This window comes from Nannobrachium achirus (assembly GCF_963921795.1).
Source record: "Nannobrachium achirus genome assembly, chromosome: 11".
NCBI classification, from domain to species: domain Eukaryota; kingdom Metazoa; phylum Chordata; class Actinopteri; order Myctophiformes; family Myctophidae; genus Nannobrachium; species Nannobrachium achirus.
In genome coordinates, this window is record NC_137820.1 from 55,903,947 (window position 1) to 55,920,269 (window position 16,323).

Consider the following 16,323-nt stretch of genomic DNA (forward strand, 5'->3'; position numbering starts at 1 on the left):
TGTTTTTGGCTTTGGACACTTTATCGCTGCTTGCAGCTATATTTATTATTATTATTTTATAATTTTTTTGTGTGCACTTCATAGGCATGTTAGATAAAGGTCCTTAGATTGCGTGTAGAATGTTTCATGCAAATTGCAAAAAAAAATCCTAGAATAAAAACGGGTTTAAGCGTTTTACAAACTGCTCAAAATTATATAGCGCCCCCCTTTGGCCATTTGGGGTAAGTGATATTTGAACTAACCCTCTACACTATTTTGTCATGAAAATGTGACTTTGCATGTATGATTTAGAGGCAGAAGAATAATTTGCATAAAAATGCAATATTGTTTGAATTATTTAAAAAAGCATGTTTCAATGTTAAAGAAATCCGATCTGACAGATCTTTAGATATCGGTCCAAAGTTCACGTAAAAAAGGTTTTGTGCACGTGACGCGAAAATTCCAGAATAATAGCGGGTTTACGCGTTTTACAAACTGCTCAGAATGGCGGAAAATCGAAGGGCGGAGCTTACTTAACAACGACACAGATGTCTTCCGCTTGAGTCAAAGCACGCGTGTAACAAGTTGCATGTCTTCAAACGAAACGAGTCATGACTTATGCCCGTTTGAAGTTTGGATTTTCAAACGCTTCGTATAGCGCCCCCCTTTGGCCGATTGGAATAAAATTGGTTTCAGTGATACTTTGACTAACCCTCCACATCTTTGGCAAATGCCATGAACGTGTAACTTTGCATGTATGATTTAGAGGCCGAAGAATAATTTGCATAAAACCGCAATATTGATTGAATTATTAAAAAATTATATTTCACTTTAAAAGAAATCCGCCGAGACTAGTTTGACCGTATTGGTCCAAAGTTCATGTGAAAAAAGTTTTGTGCGCGTTATGCAAAAATCCCAGGAGGAGATAGATTTTTACTGTTTTTCATATAATTCCAAATTGTGGGAGACCTAAAGGTCAGAGGTCAAAAGTTAGAGGGTAAAAGTTGTTCGGCATGAGGAGACGCATAAGTGTATACAGGTTTCATGGCTGTACGTATAACACAGCATGAGCTATACCTGTTCAAAGATCGCACTTTCGAAGGCTTCCTACAGCGCCACCATTTGGCCGATTGCTGTAAAAAATAATAGCACACTTCGCCACTGTAAGCTGAACACATTGATGTTTTTATTTTCATTTTCTCACTAAGTATGTAGGAGTAGAAAGGAACCGAAGTTTTGAGGAGAACTTGATATGACGGTTAGATATTGTCACTAGAAAATATTGTTCCTTCGAAACAATTGTGGGCTCGCTTCAAGCCAGAAAACAATGGCTATAAAAGTACAAAATGTCAAGATCGCAGGCAGTGCTCTCTTTGACGTTACTGACGTCAAAGATTGGTCCGTTTTGTTCCAAAAATGTGTTGTGCAAAAGTTGACCCGCTGGTGGCGCTATAACAGGCCAATGTAAGAAGGGTGGTATCTGTTCCTTGACCTATTGGGAATGTGCTTGCAAAATTTCACGCACATTGCAGGCTGTGTTCATGATTTGAGGTGTTTTTGGCTTTGGCCACTTTATCGCTGCTTGCAGCTATATTCATTATTATTATTTTTTTGTGTGTGTGCACTTCATAGGCATATTAGATAAAGGTCCTTAGATTGTGTGTAGAATGTTTCATGCAAATTGCAAAAAAAAAATCCTAACGGGTTTAAGCGTTTCACAAACTGCTCAAAATGATATAGCGCCCCCCTTTGGCCAATTGGGGTAAGATTGGTTTTAGTGATATTTGGACTAACACTCTACATCTTTGCCAAATGCCATGAACATGTTACTTTGCATGTATGATTTAGAGGCAGAAGAATAATTTGCATAAAACTGCAATATTCATTGAATTTATTTAAAAAAGCATGTTTCAATTTTAAAGAAATCCGATCTGACAGATCTTTAGATATCGGTCCAAAGTTCACGTAAAAAACGTTTTGTGCACGTGGAGCGAAAATTCCAGAATAAAAGCGGGTTTACGCGTTTTACAAACTGCTCAATATGGCGGAAAATCGAAGGGCGGAGCTTACTTAACAACGACACAGATGTCTTCCGCTCGAGTCAAAGCACGCGTGTAACAAGTTGCATGTCTTCAAACAAAACGAGTCATGACTTATGCCCGTTTGAAGTTTGAATTTTCAAACGCTTCGTATAGCGCCCCCCTTTGGCCGATTGGAATAAAATTGGTTTCAGTGATACTTTGACTAACCCTCCACATCTTTGCCAAATGCCATGAATGTGTAACTTTGCATGTATGATTTAGAGGCCGAAGAATAATTTGCATAAAACCGCAATATTGATGGAATTATTAAAAAATTATATTTCACTTTAAAAAAAATCTGGTTGATCAATCTGACCGTATTGGTCCAAAGTTCATGTGAAAAAAGTTTTGTACGCTTAACGCAAAAATTCCAGGAGGAGATAGATTTTTACTGTTTATCATATAATTCCAAATTGTGGGAGATCTAAAGGTCAGAGGTCAAAAGTCAGAGGCTAAAAGTTGTTCGGCATGAGGAGACGCATACGTGTATACAGGTTTCATGCCTGTACCTCAAACACAGCATGAGCTATACCTGTTCAAATTTCGCACTTTCGAAGGCTTCCTACAGCGCCACCATTTGGCCGATTGCTGTAAAAAGTAATAGCGCACTTCGCCACTGTAAACTGAACACATTGATGTTTTTATTTTCATTTTCTCACTAAGTATGTAGGAGTAGAAAGGAACCGAAGTTCCCGTCTACTGTCTGACTGACTGATAGATAAATAATGACAATATCTAAAGTGTGCTCGCCTTATAGGCGAGCCCACAACTAGAAAAATATTGTTCCTTCGAAACAATTGTGGGCTCGCTTCAAGCCAGAAAACAATGGCTATAAAAGCACAAAATGTCAAGATCGCAGGCAGTGCTCTCTTTGACGTTACTGACGTCAAAGATTGGTCCATTTTGTTCCAAAAATGTGTTGTGCAAAAGTTGACCCGCTGGTGGCGCTATAACAGGCCAATGTGAGAAGGTTGGTATCTGTTCCTTGACCTATTGGGAATGTGCTTGCAAGATTTCACGCACATCCCAGGCTGTGTTCATGATTTGAGGTGTTTTTGGCTTTGGACACTTTATCGCTGCTTGCAGCTATATTTATTATTATTATTTTATAATTTTTTTGTGTGCACTTCATAGGCATGTTAGATAAAGGTCCTTAGATTGTGTGTAGAATGTTTCATGCAAATTGCAAAAAAAATCCTAGAATAAAAACGGGTTTAAGCGTTTTACAAACTGCTCAAAATTATATAGCGCCCCCCTTTGGCCATTTGGGGTAAGATTGGTTTCAGTGATATTTGAACTAACCCTCTACACTATTTTGTCATGAAAATGTGACTTTGCTTGTATGTTTTAGAGGCAGAAGAATAATTTGCATAAAAATGCAATATTGTTTGAATTATTTAAAAAAGCATGTTTCAATGTTAAAGAAATCCGATCTGACAGATCTTTAGATATCGGTCCAAAGTTCACGTAAAAAAGGTTTTGTGCACGTGACGCAAAAATTCCAGAATAAAAGCGGGTTTACGCGTTTTACAAACTGCTCAAAGTGGCGGAAAATCGAAGGGCGGAGCTTACTTAACAACGACACAGATGTCTTCCGCTCGAGTCAAAGCACGCGTGTAACAAGTTGCATGTCTTCAAACGAAACGAGTCATGACTTATGCCCGTTTGAAGTTTGAATTTTCAAACGCTTCGTATAGCGCCCCCCTTTGGCCGATTGGAATAAAATTGGTTTCAGTGATACTTTGACTAACCCTCCACATCTTTGCCAAATGCCATGAACGTGTAACTTTGCATGTATGATTTAGAGGCAGAAGAATAATTTGCATAAAACCGCAATATTGATAGAATTATTAAAAAATTATATTTCACTTTAAAAGAAATCCGCCGAGATTAGTTTGACCGTATTGGTCCAAAGTTCATGTGAAAAAAGTTTTGTGCACTTGACGCGAAAATCCCAGGAGGAGATAGATTTTTACTGTTTTTCATATAATTCCGAATTGTGGGAGACCTAAAGGTCAGAGGTCAAAAGTTAGAGGGTAAAAGTTGTTCGGCATGAGGAGACGCATACGTGTATACAGGTTTCATGCCTGTACCTCAAACACAGCATGAGCTATACCTGTTCAAAGTTCGCACTTTCGAATGCTTCCTACAGCGCCACCATTTGGCCGATTGCTGTAAAAAGTAATAGCACACTTCGCCACTGTAAACTGAACACATTGATGTTTTTATTTTCATTTTCTCACTAAGTATGTAGGAGTAGAAAGGAACCGAAGTTTTTTGATACTTGATATGCCTGCCTGATAGATAAATAAATAAATAAATAATGACAATATCTAAAGTGTGCTCGCCTTATAGGCGAGCCCACAACTAGAAAAATATTGTTCCTTCGAAACAATTGTGGGCTCGCTTCAAGCCAGAAAACAATGGCTATAAAAGCACAAAATGTCAAGATCGCAGGCAGTGCTCTCTTTGACGTTACTGACGTCAAAGATTGGTCCATTTTGTTCCAAAAATGTGTTGTGCAAAAGTTGACCCGCTGGTGGCGCTATAACAGGCCAATGTGAGAAGGTTGGTATCTGTTCCTTGACCTATTGGGAATGTGCTTGCAAGATTTCACGCACATCCCAGGCTGTGTTCATGATTTGAGGTGTTTTTGGCTTTGGACACTTTATCGCTGCTTGCAGCTATATTTATTATTATTATTTTATAATTTTTTTGTGTGCACTTCATAGGCATGTTAGATAAAGGTCCTTAGATTGCGTGTAGAATGTTTCATGCAAATTGCAAAAAAAATCCTAGAATAAAAACGGGTTTAAGCGTTTTACAAACTGCTCAAAATTATATAGCGCCCCCCTTTGGCCATTTGGGGTAAGATTGGTTTCAGTGATATTTGAACTAACCCTCTACACTATTTTGTCATGAAAATGTGACTTTGCTTGTATGTTTTAGAGGCAGAAGAATAATTTGCATAAAAATGCAATATTGTTTGAATTATTTAAAAAAGCATGTTTCAATGTTAAAGAAATCCGATCTGACAGATCTTTAGATATCGGTCCAAAGTTCACGTAAAAAAAGTTTTGTGCACGTGACGCGAAAATTCCAGAATAAAAGCGGGTTTACGCGTTTTACAAACTGCTCAAAGTGGCGGAAAATCGAAGGGCGGAGCTTACTTAACAACGACACAGATGTCTTCCGCTTGAGTCAAAGCACGCGTGTAACAAGTTGCATGTCTTCAAACGAAACGAGTCATGACTTATGCCCGTTTGAAGTTTGAATTTTCAGACGCTTCGTATAGCGCCCCCCTTTGGCCGATTGGAATAAAATTGGTTTCAGTGATACCTTGACTAACCCTCTACATCTTTGCCAAATGCCATGAACGTGTAACTTTGCATGTATGATTTAGAGGCCGAAGAATAATTTGCATAAAACTGCAATATTTATTGAATTATTAAAAAATTATATTTCACTTTAAAAGAAATCCGCCGAGATTAGTTTGACCGTATTGGTCCAAAGTTCATGTGAAAAAAGTTTTGTGCGCGTATCGAAAAAAAACCAGGAGGAGATAGATTTTTACTGTTTTTCATATAATTCCGAATTGTGGGAGATCTAAAGGTCAGAGGTCAAAAGTCAGAGGCTAAAAGTTGTTCGGCATGAGGAGACGCATACGTGTATACAGGTTTCATGCCTGTACCTCAAACACAGCATGAGCTATACCTGTTCAAAGTTCGCACTTTCGAAGGCTTCCTACAGCGCCACCATTTGGCCGATTGCTGTAAAAAGTAATAGCACACTTCGGCACTGTAAACTGAACACATTGATGTTTTTATTTTCATTTTCTCACTAAGTATGTAGGAGTAGAAAGGAACCGAAGTTTTTTGATACTTGATATGCCTGCCTGATAGATAAATAAATAATGACAATATCTAAAGTGTGCTCGCCTTATAGGCGAGCCCACAACTAGAAAAATATTGTTCCTTCGAAACAATTGTGGGCTCGCTTCAAGCCAGAAAACAATGGCTATAAAAGTACAAAATGTCAAGATCGCAGGCAGTGCTCTCTTTGACGTTACTGACGTCAAAGATTGGTCCATTTTGTTCCAAAAATGTGTTGTGCAAAAGTTGACCCGCTGGTGGCGCTATAACAGGCCAATGTAAGAAGGGTGGTATCTGCTCCTTGACCTATTGGGAATGTGCTTGCAAGATTTCACGCACATTGCAGGCTGTGTTCATGATTTGAGGTGTTTTTGGCTTTGGCCACTTTATCACTGCTTGCAGCTATATTCATTATTATTATTTTTTTTGTGTGTGTGCACTTCATAGGCATATTAGATAAAGGTCCTTAGATTGTGTGTAGAATGTTTCATGCAAATTGCAAAAATAAATCCTAACGGGTTTAAGCGTTTCACAAACTGCTCAAAATGATATAGCGCCCCCCTTTGGCCAATTGGGGTAAGATTGGTTTTAGTGATATTTGGACTAACACTCTACATCTTTGCCAAATGCCATGAACATGTTACTTTGCATGTATGATTTAGAGGCAGAAGAATAATTTGCATAAAACTGCAATATTCATTGAATTTATTTTAAAAAGCATGTTTCAATTTTAAAGAAATCCGATCTGACAGATCTTTAGATATCGGTCCAAAGTTCACGTAAAAAAGGTTTTGTGCACGTGGAGTGAAAATTCCAGAATAAAAGCGGGTTTACGCGTTTTACAAACTGCTCAATATGGCGGAAAATCGGGGGGCGGAGCTTACTTAACAACAACACAGATGTCTTCCGCTCGAGTCAAAGCACGCGTGTAACAAGTTGCATGTCTTCAAACGAAACGAGTCATGACTTATGCCCGTTTGAAGTTTGAATTTTCAAACGCTTCGTATAGCGCCCCCCTTTGGCCGATTGGAATAAAATTGGTTTCAGTGATACTTTGACTAACCCTCCACATCTTTGCCAAATGCCATGAACGTGTAACTTTGCATGTATGATTTAGAGGCCGAAGAATAATTTGCATAAAACCGCAACATTGATTGAATTATTAATAAAATATATTTCACTTTAAAAGAAATCCGCCGAGACTAGTTTGACCGTATTGGTCCAAAGTTCATGTGAAAAAAGTTTCATGCGCGTATCGCAAAGATCCCAGGAGGAGATAGATTTTTACTGTTTTTCATATAATTCCAAATTCTGAGGGATCTAAAGATCAGAGGTCAAAAGTCAGAGCGTAAAAATTGTTCGGCATGAGGAGACGCATACGTGTATACAGGTTTCATGGCTGTACGTATAACAGAGCATGAGCTATACCTGTTCAAAGTTCGCACTTTCGAAGGCTTCCTACAGCGCCACCATTTGGCCGATTGCTGTAAAAAGTAATAGCACACGTCACCACAGTAAGCTGAACACATTGATGTTTTTATTTTCATTTTCTCACTAAGTATGTAGGAGTAGAAAGGAACCGAAGTTTTGAGGAGAACTTGATATGACGGTTAGATATTGTCACTAGAAAAATATTGTTCCTTCGAAACAATTGTGGGCTCGCTTCAAGCCAGAAAACAATGGCTATAAAAGTACAAAACGTCAAGATCGCAGGCAGTGCTCTCTTTGACGTTACTGACGTCAAAGATTGGTCCATTTTGTTCCAAAAATGTGTTGTGCAAAAGTTGACCCGCTGGTGGCGCTATAACAGGCCAATGTAAGAAGGGTGATATCTGTTCCTTGACCTATTGGGAATGTGCTTGCAAGATTTCACGCACATTGCAGGCTGTGTTCATGATTTGAGGTGTTTTTGGCTTTGGCCACTTTATCGCTGCTTGCAGCTATATTCATTATTATAATTTTTTTGTGTGTGTGCACTTCATAGGCATATTAGATAAAGGTCCTTAGATTGTGTATAGAATGTTTCATGCAAATTGCAAAAAAAAAATCCTAACGGGTTTAAGCGTTTCACAAACTGCTCAAAATGATATAGCGCCCCCCTTTGGCCAATTGGGGTAAGATTGGTTTTAGTGATATTTGGACTAACACTCTACATCTTTGCCAAATGCCATGAACATGTTACTTTGCATGTATGATTTAGAGGCAGAAGAATAATTTGCATAAAACTGCAATATTCATTGAATTTATTTAAAAAAGCATGTTTCAATTTTAAAGAAATCCGATCTGACAGATCTTTAGATATCGGTCCAAAGTTCACGTAAAAAAAGTTTTGTGCACGTGGAGTGAAAATTCCAGAATATAAGCGGGTTTACGCGTTTTACAAACTGCTCAAAATGGCGGAAAATCTAAGGGCGGAGCTTACTTAACAACGACATAGATGTCTTCCGCTCGAGTCAAAGCACGCGTGTAACAAGTTGCATGTCTTCAAACGAAACGAGTCATGACTTATGCCCGTTTGAAGTTTGAATTTTCAAACGCTTCGTATAGCGCCCCCCTTTGGCCGATTGGAATAAAATTGGTTTCAGTGATACTTTGACTAACCCTCCACATATTTGCCAAATGCCATGAACGTGTAACTTTGCATGTATGATTTAGAGGCCGAAGAATAATTTGCATAAAACCGCAATATTGATTGAATTATTAAAAAATCATTATTTAACGTACAAACTTCTCACCACATAGCCTGTGTAGATATAGGTTCAAATTTCATGTGAAAAAAGTTTTGTACGCTTAACGCAAAAATTCCAGGAGGAGATAGATTTTTACTGTTTATCATATAATTCCAAATTGTGGGAGATCTAAAGGTCAGAGGTCAAAAGTCAGAGGCTAAAAGTTGTTCGGCATGAGGAGACGCATACGTGTATACAGGTTTCATGCCTGTACCTCAAACACAGCATGAGCTATACCTGTTCAAAGTTCGCACTTTCGAAGGCTTCCTACAGCGCCACCATTTGGCCGATTGCTATAGAAAATAATAGCACACTTCGCCACTGTAAACTGAACACATTGATGTTTTTATTTTCATTTTCTCACTAAGTATGTAGGAGTAGAAAGGAACCGAAGTTTTTTGATACTTGCACTGACTGCCTGCCTAGTATAGAAATAACTAGAAAAATATTGTTCCTTCGAAACAATTGTGGGCTCGCTTCTAGCCGGAAAACAATGGCTATAAAAGTACAAAATGTCAAGATCGCAGGCAGTGCTCTCTTTGACGTTACTGACGTCAAAGATTGGTCCATTTTTTCCAAAAATGTTATGCAAAAGTTGACCCGCTGGTGGCGCTATAACAGGCCAATGATAGAAGGGTGGTATCTGTTCCTTGACCTATTGGGAATGTGCTTGCTCGCACATTTCACGCACATCCCAGGCTGTGTTCATGATTTGAGGTGTTTTTGGCTTTGGCCACTTTATCGCTGCTTGCAGCTATATTTATTATTATTATTTTATTATTTTATTGTATGCACTTCATAGGCATGTTAGATAAAGGTCCTTAGATTGCGTGTAGAATGTTTCATGCAAATTGCTAAAAAGAAATCCTAGAATAAAAACGGATTTAAGCGTTTCACAAACTGCTCAAAATGATATAGCGCCCCCCTTTGGCCAATTGGGGTATGATTGGTTTTAGTGATATTTGAAATAACACTCTACATCTTTGCCAAATGCCATGAACATGCTACGTTGTATGTATGATTTAGAGGCAGAAGAATAATTTGCATAAAAATGCAATATTCATTTAATTATTTAAAAAAGCATGTTTCAATTTTAAAGAAATCCGATCTGACAGATCTTTAGATATCGGTCCAAAGTTCACGTAAAAAAAGTTTTGTGCACGTGACGCGAAGATTTCAGAATAAAAGCGGGTTTACGCGTTTTACAAACTGCTCAAATTGGCGGAAAATCTAAGGGCGGAGCTTACTTAACAACGACACAGATGTCTTCCGCTTGAGTCAAAGCACGCGTGTAACAAGTTGCATGTCTTCAAACGAAACGAGTCAAGACTTATGCCCGTTTGAAGTTTGAATTTTCAAACGCTTCGTATAGCGCCCCCCTTTGGCCAATTGGAATAAGATTGGTTTCAGTGATATTTGGACTAACCCTCTACATGTTTGCCAAATGCCATGAAAGTAACACTTTGCATGTTTGATTTAGAGGCAGAATAATAATTTGCATAAAACCGCAATATGAATTGAATTATTAAAAATTAATGGTTTAACGTACAAACTTCTCACCACATAGACTGTATAGGTATTGGTCCAAAGTCCATGTGAAAAAAGTTTTGTGCGCTTAACTCAAAAATCCCAGGAGGAGATAGATTTTTACTGTATTTCATATAATTCAAAATTGTGGGAGACCTAAAGGTCAGAGGTCAAAAGTCAGAGGGTAAAAGTTGTTCGGCATGAGGAGACGCATACGTGTATACAGGTTTCATGGCTGTATGTATAACACAGCATGAGCTATACCTGTTCAAAGATCGTACTTTCGAAGGCTTCCTACAGCGCCACCATTTGGCCGATTGCTGTAAAAAGTAATAGCACACTTCCCCACTGTAAGCTGAACACATTGATGTTTTTATTTTTATTTTCTCACTAAGTATGTAGGAGTAGAAAGGAACCGAAAATCCCGTCTACTTACTAAATAAATAAATAATGACAACATCTAAAGTGTGCTCGCCTGTTACAGGCGAGCCCACAATGACAATATCTAAAGTGTGCTCGCCTTATAGGCGAGCCCACAATGACAATATCTAAAGTGTGCTCGCCTTATAGGCGAGCCCACAACTAGAAAAATATTGTTCCTTCGAAACAATTGTGGGCTCGCTTCAAGCCAGAAAACAATGGCTATAAAAGTACAAAATGTCAAGATCGCAGGCAGTGCTCTCTTTGACGTTACTGACGTCAAAGATTGGTCCATTTTGTTCCAAAAATGTGTTTTGCAAAAGTTGACCCGCTGGTGGCGCTATAACAGGCCAATGTAAGAAGGGTGGTATCTGCTCCTTGACCTATTGGGAATGTGCTTGCAAGATTTCACGCACATTGCAGGCTGTGTTCATGATTTGAGGTGTTTTTGGCTTTGGCCACTTTATCGCTGCTTGCAGCTATATTCATTATTATTATTTTTTTTGTGTGTGTGCACTTCATAGGCATATTAGATAAAGGTCCTTAGATTGTGTGTAGAATGTTTCATGCAAATTGCAAAAATAAATCCTAACGGGTTTAAGCGTTTCACAAACTGCTCAAAATGATATAGTGCCCCCCTTTGGCCAATTGGGGTAAGATTGGTTTTAGTGATATTTGGACTAACACTCTACATCTTTGCCAAATGCCATGAACATGTTACTTTGCATGTATGATTTAGAGGCAGAAGAATAATTTGCATAAAACTGCAATATTCATTGAATTTATTTTAAAAAGCATGTTTCAATTTTAAAGAAATCCGATCTGACAGATCTTTAGATATCGGTCCAAAGTTCACGTAAAAAAAGTTTTGTGCACATGGAGTGAAAATTCCAGAATAAAAGCGGGTTTACGCGTTTTACAAACTGCTCAATATGGCGGAAAATCGGGGGGCGGAGCTTACTTAACAACAACACAGATGTCTTCCGCTCGAGTCAAAGCACGCGTGTAACAAGTTGCATGTCTTCAAACAAAACGAGTCATGACTTATGCCCGTTTGAAGTTTGAATTTTCAAACGCTTCGTATAGCGCCCCCCTTTGGCCGATTGGAATAAAATTGGTTTCAGTGATACTTTGACTAACCCTCCACATCTTTGCCAAATGCCATGAACGTGTAACTTTGCATGTATGATTTAGAGGCCGAAGAATAATTTGCATAAAACCGCAACATTGATTGAATTATTAATAAAATATATTTCACTTTAAAAGAAATCCGCCGAGACTAGTTTGACCGTATTGGTCCAAAGTTCATGTGAAAAAAGTTTCATGCGCGTATCGCAAAGATCCCAGGAGGAGATAGATTTTTACTGTTTTTCATATAATTCCAAATTCTGAGGGATCTAAAGATCAGAGGTCAAAAGTCAGAGCGTAAAAATTGTTCGGCATGAGGAGACGCATACGTGTATACAGGTTTCATGGCTGTACGTATAACAGAGCATGAGCTATACCTGTTCAAAGTTCGCACTTTCGAAGGCTTCCTACAGCGCCACCATTTGGCCGATTGCTGTAAAAAGTAATAGCACACGTCGCCACAGTAAGCTGAACACATTGATGTTTTTATTTTCATTTTCTCACTAAGTATGTAGGAGTAGAAAGGAACCGAAGTTTTGAGGAGAACTTGATATGACGGTTAGATATTGTCACTAGAAAAATATTGTTCCTTCGAAACAATTGTGGGCTCGCTTCAAGCCAGAAAACAATGGCTATAAAAGTACAAAATGTCAAGATCGCAGGCAGTGCTCTCTTTGACGTTACTGACGTCAAAGATTGGTCCATTTTGTTCCAAAAATGTGTTGTGCAAAAGTTGACCCGCTGGTGGCGCTATAACAGGCCAATGTAAGAAGGGTGGTATCTGTTCCTTGACCTATTGGGAATGTGCTTGCAAGATTTCACGCACATTGCAGGCTGTGTTCATGATTTGAGGTGTTTTTGGCTTTGGCCACTTTATCGCTGCTTGCAGCTATATTCATTATTATTATTTTTTTGTGTGTGTGCACTTCATAGGCATATTAGATAAAGGTCCTTAGATTGTGTGTAGAATGTTTCATGCAAATTGCAAAAAAAAATCCTAACGGGTTTAAGCGTTTCACAAACTGCTCAAAATGATATAGCGCCCCCCTTTGGCCAATTGGGGTAAGATTGGTTTTAGTGATATTTGGACTAACACTCTACATCTTTGCCAAATGCCATGAACATGTTACTTTGCATGTATGATTTAGAGGCAGAAGAATAATTTGCATAAAACTGCAATATTCATTGAATTTATTTAAAAAAGCATGTTTCAATTTTAAAGAAATCCGATCTGACAGATCTTTAGATATCGGTCCAAAGTTCACGTAAAAAAAGTTTTGTGCACATGGAGCGAAAGTTCCAGAATAAAAGCGGGTTTACGCGTTTTACAAACTGCTCAAAATTGCGGAAAATCGAAGGGCGGAGCTTACTTAACAACAACACAGATGTCTTCCGCTTGAGTCAAAGCACGCGTGTAACAAGTTGCATGTCTTCAAACGAAACGAGTCATGACTTATGCCCGTTTGAAGTTTGAATTTTCAAATGCTTCGTATAGCGCCCCCCTTTGGCCGATTGGAATAAAATTGGTTTCAGCGATACTTTGACTAACCCTCCACATCTTTGCCAATTGCCATGAATGTGTAACTTTGCATGTATGATTTAGAGGCCGAAGAATAATTTGCATAAAACCGCAATATTGATTGAATTATTAAAAAATTATATTTCACTTTAAAAAAAATCTGGTTGATCAATCTGACCGTATTGGTCCAAAGTTCATGTGAAAAAAGTTTTGTGCACTTGACGCGAAAATCCCAGGAGGAGATAGATTTTTACTGTTTTTCATATAATTCCGAATTGTGGGAGACCTAAAGGTCAGAGGTCAAAAGTTAGAGGGTAAAAGTTGTTCGGCATGAGGAGACGCATACGTGTATACAGGTTTCATGACTGTACGTATAACAGAGCATGAGCTCTATCTGTTCAAAGTTCGCACTTTCGAAGGCTTCCTACAGCGCCACCATTTGGCCGATTGCTGTAAAAAATAATAGCACACTTCGCCACTGTAAGCTGAACACATTGATGTTTTTATTTTCATTTTCTGTCTAAGTATGTAGGAGTAGAAAGGAACCGAAGTTTTGAGGAGAACTTGATATGACGGTTAGATATTGTCACTAGAAAAATATTGTTCCTTCGAAACAATTGTGGGCTCGCTTCAAGCCAGAAAACAATGGCTATAAAAGCACAAAATGTCAAGATCGTAGGCAGTGCTCTCTTTGACGTTACTGACGTCAAAGATTGGTCCATTTTGTTCCAAAAATGTGTTGTGCAAAAGTTGACCCGCTGGTGGCGCTATAACAGGCCAATGTGAGAAGGTTGGTATCTGTTCCTTGACCTATTGGGAATGTGCTTGCAAGATTTCACGCACATCCCAGGCTGTGTTCATGATTTGAGGTGTTTTTGGCTTTGGACACTTTATCGCTGCTTGCAGCTATATTTATTATTATTATTTTATAATTTTTTTGTGTGCACTTCATAGGCATGTTAGATAAAGGTCCTTAGATTGCGTGTAGAATGTTTCATGCAAATTGCAAAAAAAATCCTAGAATAAAAACGGGTTTAAGCGTTTTACAAACTGCTCAAAATTATATAGCGCCCCCCTTTGGCCATTTGGGGTAAGATTGGTTTCAGTGATATTTGAACTAACCCTCTACACTATTTTGTCATGAAAATGTGACTTTGCATGTATGTTTTAGAGGCAGAAGAATAATTTGCATAAAAATGCAATATTGTTTGAATTATTTAAAAAAGCATGTTTCAATGTTAAAGAAATCCGATCTGACAGATCTTTAGATATCGGTCCAAAGTTCACGTAAAAAATGTTTTGTGCACGTGACGCGAAAATTCCAGAATAAAAGCGGGTTTACGCGTTTTACAAACTGCTCAAAGTGGCGGAAAATCGAAGGGCGGAGCTTACTTAACAACGACACAGATGTCTTCCGCTTGAGTCAAAGCACGCGTGTAACAAGTTGCATGTCTTCAAACGAAACGAGTCATGACTTATGCCCGTTTGAAGTTTGAATTTTCAGACGCTTCGTATAGCGCCCCCCTTTGGCCGATTGGAATAAAATTGGTTTCAGTGATACTTTGACTAACCCTCCACATCTTTGCCAAATGCCATGAACGTGTAACTTTGCATGTATGATTTAGAGGCCGAAGAATAATTTGCATAAAACCGCAATATTGATTGAATTATTAAAAAATGATATTTCACTTTAAAAGAAATCCACCGAGATAAATCTGACCGTATTGGTCCAAAGTTCATGTGAAAAAAGTTTTGTGCGTGTAACAAAAAAAACCCAGGAGGAGATAGATTTTTACTGTTTTTCATATAATTCCGAATTGTGGGAGACCTAAAGGTCAGAGGTCAAAAGTTAGAGGGTAAAAGTTGTTCGGCATGAGGAGACGCATAAGTGTATACAGGTTTCATGGCTGTATGTATAACACAGCATGAGCTATACCTGTTCAAAGATCGCACTTTCGAAGGCTTCCTACAGCGCCACCATTTGGCCGATTGCTGTAAAAAGTAATAGCACACTTCGCCACAGTAAGCTGAACACATTGATGTTTTTATTTTCATTTTCTCATTAAGTATGTAGGAGTTGAAAGGTGCCAAAGTATTGAGGAGAACTTGATATAGTATATAAATAAATAAATAAATAAATAATGACAATATCTAAAGTGTGCTCGCCTTTAGGCGAGCCCACAACTAGAAAAATATTGTTCCTTCGAAACAATTGTGGGCTCGCTTCAAGCCGGAAAACAATGGCTATAAAAGCACAAAATGTCAAGATCGCAGGCAGTGCTCTCTTTGACGTTACTGACGTCAAAGATTGGTCCATTTTGTTCCAAAAATGTGTTGTGCAAAAGTTGACCCGCTGGTGGCGCTATAACAGGCCAATGTGAGAAGGTTGGTATCTGTTCCTTGACCTATTGGGAATGTGCTTGCAAGATTTCACGCACATCCCAGGCTGTGTTCATGATTTGAGGTGTTTTTGGCTTTGGACACTTTATCGCTGCTTGCAGCTATATTTATTATTATTATTTTATAATTTTTTGTGTGCACTTCATAGGCATGTTAGATAAAGGTCCTTAGATTGCGTGTAGAATGTTTCATGCAAATTGCAAAAAAAATCCTAGAATAAAAACGGGTTTAAGCGTTTTACAAACTGCTCAAAATTATATAGCGCCCCCCTTTGGCCATTTGGGGTAAGATTGGTTTCAGTGATATTTGAACTAACCCTCTACACTATTTTGTCATGAAAATGTGACTTTGCTTGTATGTTTTAGAGGCAGAAGAATAATTTGCATAAAAATGCAATATTGTTTGAATTATTTAAAAAAGCATGTTTCAATGTTAAAGAAATCCGATCTGACAGATCTTTAGATATCGGTCCAAAGTTCATGTAAAAAAATGTTTTGTGCACGTGACGCGAAAATTCCAGAATAAAAGCGGGTTTACGCGTTTTACAAACTGCTCAAAGTGGCGGAAAATCGAAGGGCGGAGCTTACTTAACAACGACACAGATGTCTTCCGCTTGAGTCAAAGCACGCGTGTAACAAGTTGCATGTCTTCAAACGAAACGAGTCATG